This window comes from Pygocentrus nattereri, chromosome 11, assembly GCF_015220715.1.
Source record: "Pygocentrus nattereri isolate fPygNat1 chromosome 11, fPygNat1.pri, whole genome shotgun sequence".
NCBI classification, from domain to species: Eukaryota; Metazoa; Chordata; class Actinopteri; order Characiformes; family Serrasalmidae; genus Pygocentrus; species Pygocentrus nattereri.
This window is the reverse complement of record NC_051221.1, coordinates 14,510,976-14,527,956: the sequence shown is the minus strand read 5'-3', so window position 1 is coordinate 14,527,956 and position 16,981 is coordinate 14,510,976. Positions and strand designations below refer to the sequence as shown.

At 41.1% G+C, this 16,981-nt stretch overlaps 2 non-coding genes across 2 annotated transcripts; both read right to left on the bottom strand.

The window, feature by feature from the left end:
* Positions 1 to 13,649: 13,649 nt before the first annotated feature.
* trnaa-agc lies at positions 13,650 to 13,722 on the bottom strand. The gene has a single exon. It is a non-coding gene; the product is annotated as a tRNA-Ala (tRNA).
* A 1,871-nt stretch (positions 13,723 to 15,593) lies between these two features.
* Positions 15,594 to 15,666, bottom strand: trnaa-agc. Its single transcript has one exon. It is a non-coding gene; the product is annotated as a tRNA-Ala (tRNA).
* Between the last annotated feature and the right edge of the window lie 1,315 nt (positions 15,667 to 16,981).

Here is a 16,981-nt window from a genome sequence, read left to right as displayed (position 1 = left end):
ACAAAAATCCACTAAAGCCATATCTATGGCATGTTTTGCTGGGGGTACTGTGGACACCAAAATATTAGCTTCTTCATTTTAGTGTAAGGGTCATGATATCGCCCCTTTGCACCATTCTACTGACCCATTTATTCATTATTAAGATCAGCTGACATTTTCTAATCAAATAATTGAATTTTAAAAAATTAAATAATTTAATAAACATTTCCCGACAACAACAACGCTGTTTGACTGAGAAGCCTAACATTCATTAGTGTCCAAAATATACATAATAGCTGACAACACACAGCCTTGAAAAACACAACATACTGAATTTGCATTATTTATATGTGTACATCATGTACAAAGAAATAAAATATACATCAATTAACTTCCAGTCTAGGTGACTTTAACACCTTTAATTGCAGTTGGCTGTGATTCACCAAAAAGTCAATTGTCCTTAAATTAATATGAATCTAAATATGAACCCAAATATACAGAACCCACATTCTCACTCTGAACTGTATGTATCCCCTATCCCAGATGTAGTTAGTCAGCCACATTTGCTGTCTGAAGTTTACTTTGCACTGGATGAGGTTAATGTAGCTCCAAGTAATGTAAGATTATACTGCACCAGTCGGAGTTGCACTAACTGCATTCTTAAATGACACACTCGCCTCAGACCAGTGACAGAGTGGGTAATCGGGAGAGTAAGTTACATAAGAAACTAAGTAAGTAAGCAAGTTACCAAGCGAGCTGTGGTCAGCTCTATCCACAGCAGCCCTAGTTTGCCTACTGTAACTGTGTCTTGTACAGTGGATAGAATAGACAAAACTGAGATTAGCTTTTTATTCTCATTTCCTGTTCTACCTGAAATGATGTACATGTTGCATTAAGCCACCCGTACGAGTGCTAGCATATAAATGCTGCACTTTTTATGGTGGAACAGAAGTGAGATAAAGAAGCTAACATCAGCCATCAGAGAAATTAGTGGTCAGTGCGATGGTGTGAATCTGGTACTAACTGACCCAACAGGCAGTTCTACAGAGAGTTTTTTCATATATGAATCATGTGCGCGCAGAGTGTTTTCATATAAGAACAGCGGCGGCAAGAACTGCAAAAAAAAAACAAGGTGGCACTTAAGGAGGATGAGGACATATCTGAGCTGGGCAGTGAGAAATCCTGACGTTAACTTACTTAGGCAGCAATAGTTTGTAGCATATTGATTGTAATGATTGTCACATTTAAGATGAAAAGTGGTGAAGGTTTTCATTTCATCACTAGCCACCCTGGTTATCTCAGTGTAGTACGTAATTTTTTTTGCTTGTCTGTACTACATTAATCTCACAGCTCCAGTGTTAAACCAAAGAAACACTGACTGACTAAAGGAGTAAAGGACTTTTTGGCAAGTGCTGAATTTTTCAGCAGACTATTGTTTAAACAAGTAGTTGGTCAACCATGTAACAAATTGCTTCGGATCACATCTGCACAAGCTTTACAAACAGCTTTAAAGAGAAGCTTTATTATAAAGGTGTTTATGCATGTGTGTTTCTCTGTCTGTCTCACACAGCTGTTTGGACAGACAGGGAGATTTTCTCATTGCTGCTTTTCTTAGCATGTGGCTTTTTCAGTCAACAACTTTCTGATCCTGCACCTGTTTCTCTCGCTTCGTTTTCAGAAGAGCACACACTTTAAATTTACACAATGATTACACACACACACACACACACACACACACACACACACACACACATTTACACAATAATTACAAAACACACACACACACACACACGTACAAAAATTTACCCAACCATTTACACATGTACATTTACACACACATATATAAAAAGACACATATTAAATAACATACACACATACATACACATATTTACACACACTTTAAAACACATTTTTACACATATTTGTAGATCCACATGTAAAAAAAAAACATACACATTTAAAAACATATACATACACACACATACATTTACACACATCCATACATTTAAACATGCACTCATTTGTACAGATTTGAAAATACACACACACATAATTAAACACACACACAGTTCCTAAGCTGTGTCTCACACTCTTGTATGATAAAGCTCAGAGCAGCTCTGTGGTTTACAGCACGTTAAAGACTAAGTATGGCATCACTCTAGCAATGTGTGAGACACTGAGGGTGTGTGTCTGTGTGCAGTGAGTGACTATGTCTGATTAGCCCATCTGGACTGAGGTACCATCTCTGACGCGCTCTGCGGTGTGGCTGTGTGTGTGTGTGTGTGTGTGTGTGTGTGTGTGTGTGTGTGTGTACACTCACTTATGACACCTCCCATCATATGGCGTTATCTCTGCTGATGTCATCAGCTAAAGAGAGGCAAGTCTGCTTCATACAGAGCTCTGCTAAACATAGAACACACACACACACACTCACATTGTCCTAACAGAGTGCATCTGGACACACTCACCTCTCATCTATACTGGACACCGAAGCACTCCAACCTTGCAGCTCGTAGCCCTCACAACTGACCACAAAAGCTTCCACAGTCCACAAGAAAACTGAACTGACCTAGTGGTTATTAAATGCAGACATAATTAATACAACAATGTATCCTGTGAAATCGTGCTTGATTTTATAATATAACCCAATATATTAAACACCAAAAAATATTTTTCGCTCACCTATTGAGTTGGCTGATGTTGTTTGGCAACTATGGAGTGCTGGATATAATATGTCTGTGTGTGTGTGTGTGTGTGTGTGTGTGTGTGTGTGTGTGTGTGTGTGTGTGTGTGTGAGTGTGAGTGTGAGTATGAGAGAGAGGGTGGAAAACATGGACAGGCTGCTGACTGGCTACAGCTGCTAAAGGATAACCCTACTCTGGACACTTGTAATATTTTAAACATCTGGTATTTTACATCATTTGTATGGCTGTATTGATTAAAAAAAACAAAACAACAACAACAACAACAACAACAACAACAAACCACAATACTGTTATCACAACTCAGCACTTTTTCATGATTGCATACACAAAATTATTGCACGCTGACACGCAATTCAGAATATACAAAGCTCAGATTTTTTATGATTTAATGATTATCTTTATTTGTTGAACTTGTTTAGGCTTTATCCCATGGCCAACTAAGGCTCTATTTTACACCTCCCACCATATTCACAATTTTAAATGAAGTTTTTCTCTGTTGATCTGAGAAAGTATATGAGTCCAGGCATCATCAGTAGGTCAACATGCTTGAAGTCTTGAAGGACGAAATTTTTTTGAACACCAGTCAGGAACTTTCAAGACTGGAGAACACATTCTAGAAGATTTTTAGAACACTGTTTGGCCAGGCAGTGCACTGTATGTGATATAGATCACTTTTTGTGATGAACATTGCTATGATTCATGGAGGAACACACACCAAAACATGGTAACAAAAGAAACTGCTAAGAACATGAACCAACTGGATAAACTGGATAAAGCCTAGACTGACACAAAGAATCCACAAGCAGGGAAACAAAAACACAAATATCACAAACCTAAACCCTAAACCAGGAACATACACCATCAGCTTCAAATATCAACCAATGCTGGCTCAGAAACAAAGTGAACACAGGGGTATATATACTAACGCAGAAGACAAGGAACACCTGAGACTCATGACAGGGCGGGGCTAGGAAACAAAGAACAGGTAAAGGCTGAAGTCAGGGCAGGACAGGGGAGGAGCTACCACAACAACAAAAGCACCTGGCACTAGAAAACAAAGGCACATGGTACATGTAAACAAAAACACATGATACAGGGAAACAAGACAACAAAGGCACATGGCAGGAAAGCAAAGGCAAAAGACATGGGACAGAGTGACAGGATGTTATGGTGTGTGACCACTTTAGTGGAGAGCAGAGAGACTGTTTCCTCAAATACGTTTAAACAAAAAAACTGTCAAATTTGAAATTGCATTTGGTTAAATGTTTATATATTGTATTTTTTTTAGGTTAAAGAAATAAAACAGCTGCACCTCCCACCCTAGCAAGGTCACTGCGGCCCACTGGTGAGCCGTGAGCCACAAGGTTGAAAACCACTGCATACCAAATCTCAGATCTCGAAACAATAGTGCTAGGGATGCACAGGTCATATTTTTAAGGCTGATTCTGATTTCTTTACAGCCAAATTGGCTGGTGGATTTTTTTTTTGTATCTCAAAGCTCACACTGTGTGGGCTAAATGGTCGTATTACACACTAGCGCATTTCCAGCATTTCTATTAGCCAAAGTGGCAACTCAAATGACATTATAACTATGTGCCTCCTCACTTTTTATCTGCACAGAACACATCTCTGATCAGATCTCAGGCTTTCACACACACGCGAGCATAAAACAGACACTAACACTTGCCTCCCTCTGTTTTCAGGGGAATTCTATGATGTCATGTCTCAGTGTCACCCCGTGTCTCGAGTCCCTCCCCTCTCCGCTCTCTCTGGGGACATTTAGCCAATTTGCCAAAGTGCCTGGCCCCCTCCCCCCAACCCCTTCTTCACACTTGACCTCTGAACTTTCCATTATCTGTGCCAAGTGACACCTTGCAGTGTCACCTCGCTGAGACAACGGTCACACACGTGCTCGGGGCGGCTACATATCACCCACAGCCACCCCGTAATGCGGGTGCGAGAGAGCACGCAGGCTAATGGAAGAAAGTGTGAAAAAGAGAGTGTAGATCTCTGGTTGTCTGTAATGTATGAAAAGATGAGATAAAATAAAATAGAGTCTAATAAAGTGTACAAGCGCAGGATAAGAGTGTTGTATGTATCTCAAGAAAATAAAGAAATAAATAACTTCATATGAGTAAATAGACATAAAGGGGTATAATCATTTAAAGTATCATAAAAAGCACTACACTGTCAGAAATAAAGGTTCTGTGCAGGTACGTTTTTGTTTATCAAGGTAAAAACATTGTAAATGTGCCCTCAAAAGGTACAGCAGTGGTTTTAAGGTCCAATTGTGAACCTTAAGTTTTTTCCAGATGAAAAGTACATATTTGCACTTTTTAATAACCTAAGAAACTTTTATTAAGTTTCAGAATAAAATAAAAAGCCTGGAGACAAGACGGGGTGTGTATTTATTATTTATATTAATAATATATTAATAGAATATAATAAGAATAATAATATAATTAATATATTAATATTTGTAGAAATATAATACTTATTTACATTAATATAATGTATTATATTGGTGTTTTGAAAATAGTTTAAACCAGATCCTGATCTCAGAACTACTGTAAAACAGCATCTCAGACATCAGTGTATTCATAACCATTTAATGTCCCAACAATCCTCTTTGTAAAGAGATTTTTTAAAATGTCGTGTCAATCAGCTATTGATATTGCAAGATTACAACTAACTGTGGTATAATCTTTATTTAGGGCTTAATAATCCAGCATTGTGTGACGCCCCCTCTCACATGTTGGGTTTGGTAACAGGCTGGTCTCCAGGTGTAGGACACCCTGATCTAATCACTGCCCCAAAGCCACAGTCTCCCACTCACCACTTAAGTTGGTGGAGAGCCAGTGTTTGGTCTTGCTGTGCTGAGCATTACAGGCATGAGAAAAAGGAGGAAGAGGAAAAGCAGCAGGAGAAAGATCAAAAGAGGCCAGAGACAAGGGGCTGCCGGAACAGACAACATATGGAATGTATGTTCATATAACATCGTGTTATAGTACAGTGTGAGCATATATGTGTGAATGTATAAGTGCGTGTGTGTGTATGTGTGTGTGTGTGTGTGTGTGTGTGTGTGTGTGTGCGTGTGTGAGAGAGAGACTATGTGTGTGTTGCTATGGGGCTCAGATGGTTTTTGCCCTAATCACCCAAATGAGGCCATGATGATGCATGGCCTGATTTCAGCCAGGAATATCAACAAAGTTTGGCACAGACGACAGATGAAGAATACACACGTAGAAGCAAGAATACACAAACACACACACACACACACACACACACACTCACGCACTTGTTTTTATACAATGTCAGGGTGTGGGGTATTGCATACTGTATGTACCATATCATTGCTATTGTAACTCATAATGGAAGCTGATGTAACAAGATTTTTTTGTAATTTTGGATCATTTCTCTAGGCCTGTTCATCATGAAATTTACTCTTAAATGAAAATATGTATATGATATATGAGCATCTTATTTGAATTATACATTAATTATTATTTATTATACATAAATAATTCCAATTTAATATTTATTATATGCATTATATGTTATAAACTGTTTTCGCATTTAGTTTTTCACCATGTTGGAACTTTTTATTGTTCTTGTGAATAAATCATTAATTGTATATGCAATTCAATGCACAGTGTATCAGTTATTTCTGAGTAACAATTATTCAATTATTATGACAACAGCAGTATGTGTGTATTATATATATATATATATATATATATATATATAAAAAATAACGACAATATAATCCATGTGTATTATACATATTGAGCCAGAATTTATTTAAACATTAGTTTTTACATTAATTGTTCAGGTTTTAATGATACAGCTTAGAATGAAATTGTAAAAAATGTCAAATAAAGAGCAGAAAAAAGCCCCTTGCACTTTTTTAATAGATCAAAAATCTTTAAAGGAACACGACTAACAAAGATTTAAATGGGAAACTATTTTATTTATTTACTTCTATTTGCTTATGTGTAAGTACTGTCCTACTTAACTGAGCATACTATTCACCTTCCAGCATCTTTCTGCAGGCCTACTAGTGCCTGTTCTGTCTGTTGAAACAGACTTAGATATTTTTAAATAATACAATCAAATATTTCCACCATAACTTTACTAGATTAGTTGAGATGCTGTTGACTCTCTGCACTTAAAAAATGACTGTATTGAGCTGCTAGTGAGAAATGGGTGAAAGGGGAGAAAACACTTTTTAAAGGGACTTTTTGACTCACCAACATTCACTCTTGCTCTTAGTTGTTCTTAGTTCAGGTGTGAGACCTCCAAAACAGAAGAAAATTGCATTTTAGCTATGAAAAGTAAAATGATATCAAATGTAATAAACGTGTGTGAACTGCTCTCATACTAAATAGCGTTTATAGGCTAAAAACTAATAAAAATGTGCTCAATAACATGCATTACAAAACTTTTCTTCTGATACTATTTATATGGATTTATGGATTTATATGGCCATTTATATGGATACACCCAAATAAAATGGGACTGTTGGTGATATTAACTTCCTGTTTGTGGCACATTAGTATATGGGAGGGGGAAAACTTTTCAAGATGGGTGGTGACCATGGCGGCCGCTTTGAAGTCGGCGATTTTGGATCCAACTTTAGTTTTTTTCAATGGGAAGAGGGTCGTGTGACACATCAAACTTATTGAGAATTTCACAAGAAAAACTATGGTGTGCTTGGTTTTAATGTAACTTTATTCTTCCATGAGTAATTTACAAGTTTCTGACCACTTATAAAATGTGTTCAAAGTGCTGCCCATTGTGTTGGATTATCAATGCAACCCTCTTCTCCCACTCTTCACACACTGATAGCAACACCGCAGAAGAAATGCTAGCACAGGCTTCCAGTATCCGTAGTTTATCTTGCATCTTCACAGCATAGACAATTGTCTTCAGATGACCCCAAAGATAAAAGTCTAAGGGGGTCAGATCGGGAGACCTTGGGCGCCATTCAACTGGCCCACGACGACCAATCCACTTTGGAAGCTGGCACGTTCCCTGAGTTTTTCCAGCAAGATGGTGCACCACCACATTATGGGTGTCAGGTCGGAGCATTCCTAGATGAACAGTTTCCTGGAAAGTGGATTGGTCGTCATGGGCCAGTTTGAAAAAACTAAAGTTGGATCCAAAATGGCCAACTTCAAAATGGCCACCATGGTCACCACCCATCTTGAAAAGTTTTCCCCCTCCCATAAACTAATGTGCCACAAACAGGAAGTTAATATCACCAACCATTCCCATTTTATTTGGGTGTATCCATATAAATAGCCCACCCTGTATATTACCAGTTTCTTTCTAATCTTTTTGACTAAAAAATAGCTGGGAACTGCTTTTATTCATGCACTGTAAGACGTTTAAAAAAGTCAACTCAGGTTTAATATTCTATCCTGTAAATCTGAAGATATTTGATTGTGAACATGAAACAGGAAATCCATGGCGGTCCTGACCACTGAAGAACAGGGTAAAAGGGGGCTAACAATATCAGAGAAACAGAGGGACTACAGTCTGTAACTGTAGAACTACAAAGTGCAGCTATACAGTAAGTGGAGCTGATAAAATGGACAATGAGTGTAGAAACAAGGAGGTGGTCATAATATTATGCCTGATCTGTGTATATCCAACTAAAAGAACTCATAGCAACAGACAACAAAGGTTTATGAGATGCTACATATTTTAACTTCTCAGACTTTTTTTTTTTAATTTCACATTAAAAATATAAATGGGCATATAGTCTATGTGGGTTTACTGGGAACATTTCCCTTTCATGCTGTATGTAATAATAATATGCCCTCTGTGTATTATATTTCCATAATTACCCATACATAACAAGATTTTCCTAAACCTAACACTAAACATAAACCTAATGTTATCCTAAACAGCCAAACATATATGTACCCTTTCAATTATTGTCTAGAAAATGCAGAAAAACAAACATATATAGATACACACACATGGATCAGCAGAAGCTGTAGAAACAGATGGACAAAAAGGCAGAGAAATAGGCTCCCACTCACACACACTGTTCATGACCTCAGCTAAAACCCAAACTGGGGTTGAGCCATGAAAAGAATGAGAGAAAATGGGAGGGATTGAGGGAGGGAGCTAAAGAGAGAGAGTGAGAGATGATGGAGGGAGATGGAGTGGAGAGGGCCAGAGCCAGAGGGAGGCTATCAGCCCTATACACTGTGTTCAGGTCTCTGTGGTTAATGGACTCTGTGGGCGGGCGAGACAGAGACAGACAGAAAGAGAAAGAGAGAGAGAGAGAGAAAGTGATGGAGGGAGTAGATGCATTACTATAATGGCATGATGCCCATATTAATTACACAACTGTAATAAACAAAGACATTTCAGTTTGTTTCTGACCATGCAGTCTCCTCCTCTGTGGATCTATGTTTATGTGTTTACCTGTAAAACATCTTTTGAGGGTCTTGCTCAGATATAAAGCAAATGGGTTATTAATTAACAGAATGCTGCCTGGCCTCGGAAAACTAGACAAATTTAGAAGCCATTATGCAGTTTTCTATTTCTTCCTAAAACTCATCTACCCACCTTACCTCAGTCCCAGCCTCATGCACAGCAAACAGAGACACAGACCATCTGATATTTACTTATTGCTTAGATGGCCACAACTGTTTGACTGTCAGTTTTAAACTCAATCAGCTAGCCACACATACACCCATGTCATTTTACTATTCTACTGTAAAGCAGTTTGAGCTGCCTTACAATTTTTTTCATATTATCATTAGTATTAGTGTTATCAAGTTCATAAGTAGGAAAAACTTACAGCATCTATCATAAAGGTACCAAGTTTTATAACGCAAATTCATTTTATTTAAAGCAGTTAGTAGAACGTAAACAAGATAGTCATGCGTCTTTGTCAACAGCCAAATGACACCAATAACCAAATGACTTTCCTAAGGTGCTTCACCACTTTTTGTGCCTACACCATGTGTTAAAATGGCGAACCCTTTCTTGGCGCCTTTTCTTGTAGGCCATGTTGAACAGAAACCTGAATCTTCAACAACAGTCCAAAGTCTGGCTTGCACTTCATCATCCTTCCCCATCTACCCCTTCCTACACCATTTAGCCATTTCCCATCAAACCCAGTAGTCCTCATCTATCCCATCCCACCCAATCTACCCTCCAACCAAAAAATTTCATTTTCCCTTTGTACCCCAACTTCACCAATCCATCCCATCTAATACCACTCCATCTACGCCATCCCATTCCATCAACCCTATTCTTCCCCATCTACCCTGTCCCATTCCATCTAGCCCATTCTTCCCCATCTACCCTGTCCCATTCCATCTAGCCCATTCTTCCCCCATCTACCCTGTCCCATTCCATCTAGCCCATTCTTCCAGATCTACCCTGTCCCATTCCATCTAGCCCATTCTTCCCTATCTACCCTGTCCCATTCCATCTAGCCCATTCTTCCCTATCTACCCTGTCCCATTCCATCTAGCCCATTCTTCCCCCATCTACCCTGTCCCATTCCATCTAGCCCATTCTTCCCCCATCTACCCTGTCCCATTCCATCTAGCCCATTCTTCCCCCATCTACCCTGTCCCATTCCATCTAGCCCATTCTTCCAGATCTACCCTGTCCCATTCCATCTAGCCCATTCTTCCCTATCTACCCTGTCCCATTCCATCTAGCCCATTCTTCCCTATCTACCCTGTCCCATTCCATCTAGCCCATTCTTCCCCATCTACCCTGTCCCATTCCATCTAGCCCATTCTTCCCCATCTACCCTGTCCCATTCCATCTAGCCTATTCTTACCCATCTACCCTGTCCCATTCCATCTAGCCCATTCTTACCCATCTACCCTGTCCCATTCCATCTAGCCCATTCTTACCCATCTACCCTGTCCCATTCCATCAACCCCATTCTTCCCCATCTAACCTGTCCCATTCCATCAACCCCATTCTTCCCCCCATCTACCCCAACCTATTCCCATCTACCTAATCCTATTTCAGTCTTTTCCACCACATTCTTCCGTACTTGCCTGATTCAATATGTACATCATTTCAAAGTGAATAAAACACACACACACACACACACACACACACATTTTCTAAGCCGCTTCTCCCTCAGGGTCGGGAGGGGGCGCTGGAGTCTATCCCAGCGGTCATTGGGCGGAAGGCAGGATACACCCTGGACAGGTTGCCAGTCCATCGCATGGCTAAATAAATATTTTAGGTCCAACATGTTTTAGTTTAATTTTATTTACTTTTTGGCAACACTCGTGTTAATTTTACATATTCATATGAAAATGACGCACTCAGTGAATTTCTTTTCAGTGTATCCCTTCTCATCCACCCCATCATTCTATGCCATTCTATCCCATCTCTGCTCGCTCTCTGCCAGAGTTTTTGAGTGAGGTGTGCCATCCCCCAGCAGCAGCTGGACTCAAGCTGTACCCGGGCTGCCTGCCCAGCTGAACTCCAGCATGGCCCCGGCTTACTCCTCTTCCTTCCAACTCAAACACGCCCCCGAGTGGCTTCTGTTTTCTCCGCCCTCCCTTTGTATCTTTACCCCCAGGGCACGTCTTTGTAAGGCTACACTGAGCAAGATGAGACGATCAATTAAATGTAGCCTACCAAAGGTACATATCGATTCAAGTGAATGCTGCTGTAGCCGCAGGATTTCACATTATGCAGCGTGTTTTTATTGAAATGAGCAGCAGCAGCAGGACTGGAAACGCATGGCAGGGTGGAGCTTCGGGCCACATTATACAAACCCACCGTGTCTGTGAGCCTGGGGTCTACAAAATGCTGAGTCCAAATAAAAGAGTATAAAGTCAGTGAAAATTGCTGCCATTCACGTAATTATGATATTATGTGCATTCTCTGAATTTCAACAGTCCTCTAAAAGCCTCGGGAGTTTGGTTTGGTTCAGCCATGCAGGCCCACATCTCACTCATCCAGAGTTGCACAACTTAAATCTCATTTGCAGTAGATAAAGTGCTGCACATGTGCGGTATTTCTAACTATTAATATGTAAATTCAATTAATTTGTTTGTAAATCATGGCCACATACAAAGGGGATAAATAACCAGAAGGAGAATAACATTGAGTTGGATAGAAAAGTCTTTCAGGACTGCTCCATTAGGTATGGCTTAATTTCTAAAGGAGAAAAATGAATACAATATTGTTTTATGTGAAGACTTACAGGAATGATTTTGTGAAATATCAAATTTACACCGTTTTTTCACTGACCTGAGATATAAATTCCAACAACCGAGACATGTTTGGTGTCTAAATTTGGCTTGTTTAGTTTAGTTTAGGGTTCATGTTGCTAAAGGCATGACTTACCAACAGCATTTCTGCAAAAACACCCCGAGAACATCTTTTAACCTGCTTGAACTGTATGTGTTCACATCACTAGACACATGGATGGTACTTGGATGCAGATTATGTTTGCAGTTTCTGTTGTTTCTATTTATACGTTACTGCTGAAATCTTTAGAACTGAAGGTAAATATGAAGTGAAACAACAGAAATCAGGAATTTAATCTAGCATCCCCATACCTGCATACAATGAAGAAGAGTCAGAATTCAGCAAAACACCTGTTGTATACAGTTCTGCTCACTGCACTGACCTACAGGGTGAGTCGAACTGTGTCCTAAACCATATCAGCAAGTCTATAAGAGCTTAGTGAAGACCTGGATGTGGCTTAGGATGGTTGAGAGAAGTTTTACGGATGTATTTACAAAACAGATTTGGGTGACTATTAATCTTTAGTGTCTATTAGCTGCATAAGCCTTATACAGGGAGATTCACTCGAAAGAGGCCCTGAATATCCTGATGTAACTCCCGTTAAGATGAGGCAATCAGAACCTAAAGAATACGCTACATGCCTTGGCATGTACTCGATGGCACGACATGCGATGCTGGAAGTGATCTCTGTTTTCTGCCAGGGTACACATGAAGGGGTACTGGGGTTTGCACCTGGAAGTTCCCACCAGAGATTAAACATCACAACGGCTGTCCGGCGCCTAGGCCATCGCTCTCAGTTATGGGTTCTCATTAAAACGCAGTTTAATGCGATCTCATTCTGAAATTTGTGGTATGAAAGTCATTTTTTAATGAAAAGCTGTTGCTATAAGTTGCGCGATGAGGGCATCGTCACCACCCTCCTCTGTTTTACTGCAGGAAGGTGCTGAGAGTGATGATGTCAGACCAGACAAACGAAAAAAGATGAATCAGTCAGATGCTACAGGTGAGACTGAGCGGGGTTTGGTAGCTCCTCTGAGTACGAGGGTTCCTCCTCGTCTGTCGTGGTAGACAAAACACTTTCATTTAAGAACATCACACACATTGGCCTGATAAGAGGTTCTCAAAGTATTTGAATGTGTGTGTGCGTTCGTTCCCATCACTGGGCTACTGAACTGAAAACACTGCTCCAGCAGGACCTGTTAACTGTTATTACACGCAGTGCCTGTAGTGTAAAAGTAGTGTGCATTTTTTGTATTACTTCTTATTTTATTTAATATTCACCGCATTAATGAGAATGTTTTGCTGCTGGAAATGGACACTAGAGATTACACGTGGGTTACTGTATTGGTACAGCCACACACTTAATAAGGGTTACATTTTATTCTAGACTTGATTTCAAAAGATTAATGCATGTGGGTTTTTAAATAACAGGAAAATACAGATGTAAGATTTACATCATTTAAGGGTAGTAATGTTTTTAAAAACTTTAAATGAAGTTGAATAATTAAGTTAAAAGGTGACCACCTGATTTGTTGTTGTTGTTATCTGATTATTTGACTTCACACGTGTGCCTCTTTAAGACGTCAGTAGGACTGAAACACAAGAGATTACTTGCGTTTTAACGCCAGACGATAAAAAGTTCCGCCAACGGTGTGACAGTCTCGCCACTTTCTCTAGTTTGTTTTTCTCGGGAAAAACGGATTTTCGTGGAGGATGCGGGCATCGATCCCGCTACCTCTCGCATGCTAAGCGAGCGCTCTACCATTTGAGCTAATCCCCCGTCGTGGGAACCCTCTGTGCTCATGACGTCACATAGACCAAGAAGAGTCGCCTGGATGTCACAGAACTATCACGTTGTGTCGCAGAGCATCCAAACAGGCGATTATCGGCCCAAAACGCTGACACGGCTCAATAAATAACTCGGATTCCGGCCAGCTGTAGTGCGAGCTCCTCTCTCTATGAGCGCTTGGACTCCGGCTTCAGCCCTGTCGCTATATCACGGGCTGCTGTCGCCACCTCGTGGCTGCAGGTGGGAACTGCATGTTCACCACAAACATTTGACGTTTTTTGAGCTGAAACACTAAACATACCATTTTTCGCAGAAACAGAACAAACTGCACCATATCAGTTTGTCCCACACACCTTAAATGGTTCTTCAAGGGCTATTTAGTAAAGACAATGGTTCCATTTAGAACCATAAGTGCTATTTAAGTTAAGTGATACTTTTTAAATCCCACAAACTGGGAAACTCCACCTCCGCATTTAACCCATCCGTGAAGTGAAACACCACAAACACACTTGAGAACACGCACACAAACACTAGGGGGCAGTGAGCGCACTTGTCCGGAGCAGTGGGCAGCCCTATCCACGGCGCCTGGGGAGCAGTTGGGGGTTAGGCGTCTTGCTCAAGGACCCCTCAGTCATGGACTGTTGGCACATTTAGCACCACCTCATGTGTAAATATTTTGAGTGGTGAAAGTTTGAGTGCTTATATAGACCCACAACGGGCTCTGCTGTTCTTACGATGTCAATACAATAGCACAACCGTTTTTGGTGCTATACACAACCATTTTCAAAAAGGTTCTATATAAGAACCATATAACTACACTTTCCCCATCAGCCTGAAGAACCATTTCACCATGCGAAGAGCCATTTCAAGCATGAATAGGTTCTACATGGAACTCACAGTGCTTAATAGAACCATGACATTTATTAAAGAACCCTTTAAGAACCAACTTTTTTAAGAGTGCATGTCCATGCATGCTAGACTGGGACTGCAGGAAGGGAGCTGGGAACACCGGCCTACATGCACTTGACTTCTCATTAAGATGCAAACGAATGAAAAGATAAGGAAAATGAAATGATGCATGAAATCCCTGCTGAATAAAAAACATCTAAAAAAACATCAAAGGGTTCCGCTGGTTCTTGAGGGTTCTTCAGCAGCCTCTAATGGTGTTTAGTTATCACATGATGGGCTGATATCACAGTGTAAAGGACTACTCAACATACAGCACCAAAAAGGTTCTTCTATTGCCAAAACGTCCTGCTTGCAACAAAAGAACCCTTTTATGGAGCTACATAGAACCGTTTTCAGAAAGGGTTCCATACAGAGCCATATAAAACACATTCTGCATCAATCTGAAGAACCCTTTCACAGTGCACAGAACCCTTTCATCACGCAAATGGTTCTCTGAGTGCTAATGGTTCTGTTTAGAACCGTTTTCTTTGCTAAAGGACCCTTGAAGCCAGCCATGAGGCTTTAACCCTAACACTCTTTATCAGCAGCCTTTTCACTGATGATGTAAGGGTTTCAGCGCTGACGCGGCTCGTTAAAGAACGCGGGTCTCGAACCCGCTACCCGAGGTTCTGTACACGTCACGCGTTAGAACCCCTCAGGAGTCTCACTGGTCCGATGACGCAACGAGCTCACTCACTGGTGTTAAACCGAGGAGACAGCAGGCGTGCAGGGCCGTGCCTGCAGCGCTGGGACTGGGGGGCCCACCTTTGAGACCACACATGGCAGTTCACTGGGGCAGTCTGTATCACAGCGCAGTCGCACACTGAGGTGGATCCTGGCGCTGGTGGCGTGAACCTCAGACTGTATATAAGAGAAGCACCCGTTTCACTTTTTCAAAAACAGGAGAAGTAACGTGGAGGATGCGGGCATCGATCCCGCTACCTCTCGCATGCTAAGCGAGCGCTCTACCATTTGAGCTAATCCCCCGACGTGCCGTGAGCCGGCGACAGCGGCTTTTGGAGCGACACCCCTGCTGTTGCTGTGGCTCACCAGATCGACAGCCGTGTACGTCTAAAAACATAATCAGCGTGGAGACTTTCTACCGGGGTTTAAACTGCGTTTCTTCATGCGCTTCACAGCACAGATCATCCAATTACACTGCCACTGTCCCCAGTGTTTCTCGGGCCGAACGCTTCGCCCCTAGGGGGCACTGTCAGCACTCAATCAGCAACGACTCCAACTCGGATTTTAAGAGTCGACTCTGATTCAGATTCAAAGTGACGGTGGATCGACTGCTGAGTCAAGTCCACGCAATACGATGGGCAAAATGAATCAGTACAATTTGAATGATATTTGATCGCACTAAGTAAACTAACAGGGCTGGCTAGGTTATGACTCTCCTCTGCCAGCTCCTCCAGTGCTCCTTAACTTCAAGCCATTTACTGTAAATATTTGATTTCGCTGTGTTTCCCACTTTATCTGTTGTCATGCGGCTCTTTCATCGTGTTCGTTTGTGGCTCCAGCATTGCATTTTAGCAAAATAACAAAATATTCCTCCTTTTCAGTAAAACACAGCTTCGCTGATCCTTCTAACACACAGTTTAACGATAAATGGTCTTAAATGCTGGACTATAACTTAACGTTACCTACCTTTAACCAGGTAGACCGTCGCGAAGGCTGCTGGTCACAGCCATGTAAACAACCCCGCCTAGCTCGTTGCTAGGTTAACTACCGCTCGGGCACGGAGAGACATATTTAAGACCGTCGTCGACCTTTTGGAGACTCTGGACAGACTTATTAGCGTTTATAAGCCCTTCACCTGGTATCCTGATACGTTTAACCTGCAACGAGAGACTGTCAAACACCTAAAGTCCTCTTCGCCTCGCCAGCTGCTTAATCGAATGTTCTCGAACCACCTTAAATGGTGTCGCACTTACATTCCGCCGCCTGAACTGCCACCATTTAAGGTGGAACGGGAAAATTCGAACAAAAATGGCGAATGAAAAGCCGACTTCAGCCTCGAAGGTCGAACATTAAGAGATATTTTACTAGAAAATACTCTACTTTTGCAATTCTTGTGCTGATGTTCCTTCTAGAGGCAGTTCGGACATCTGTAGTGAATGATACGGCAGGAGTCTCTGAGTTTGTATGGCCTACCAGTTTGTGGGTGAGCCACTGTTGCTTTCTTTTCACAATAGTATCACATATAGTTGATTGGGGCAGATCTATAGGCAGAAATGTCATGGGCTGATTTGTGGCAAAGATAATATCCTTTGACATTGTCAAGTTGAAAGTCACTAAG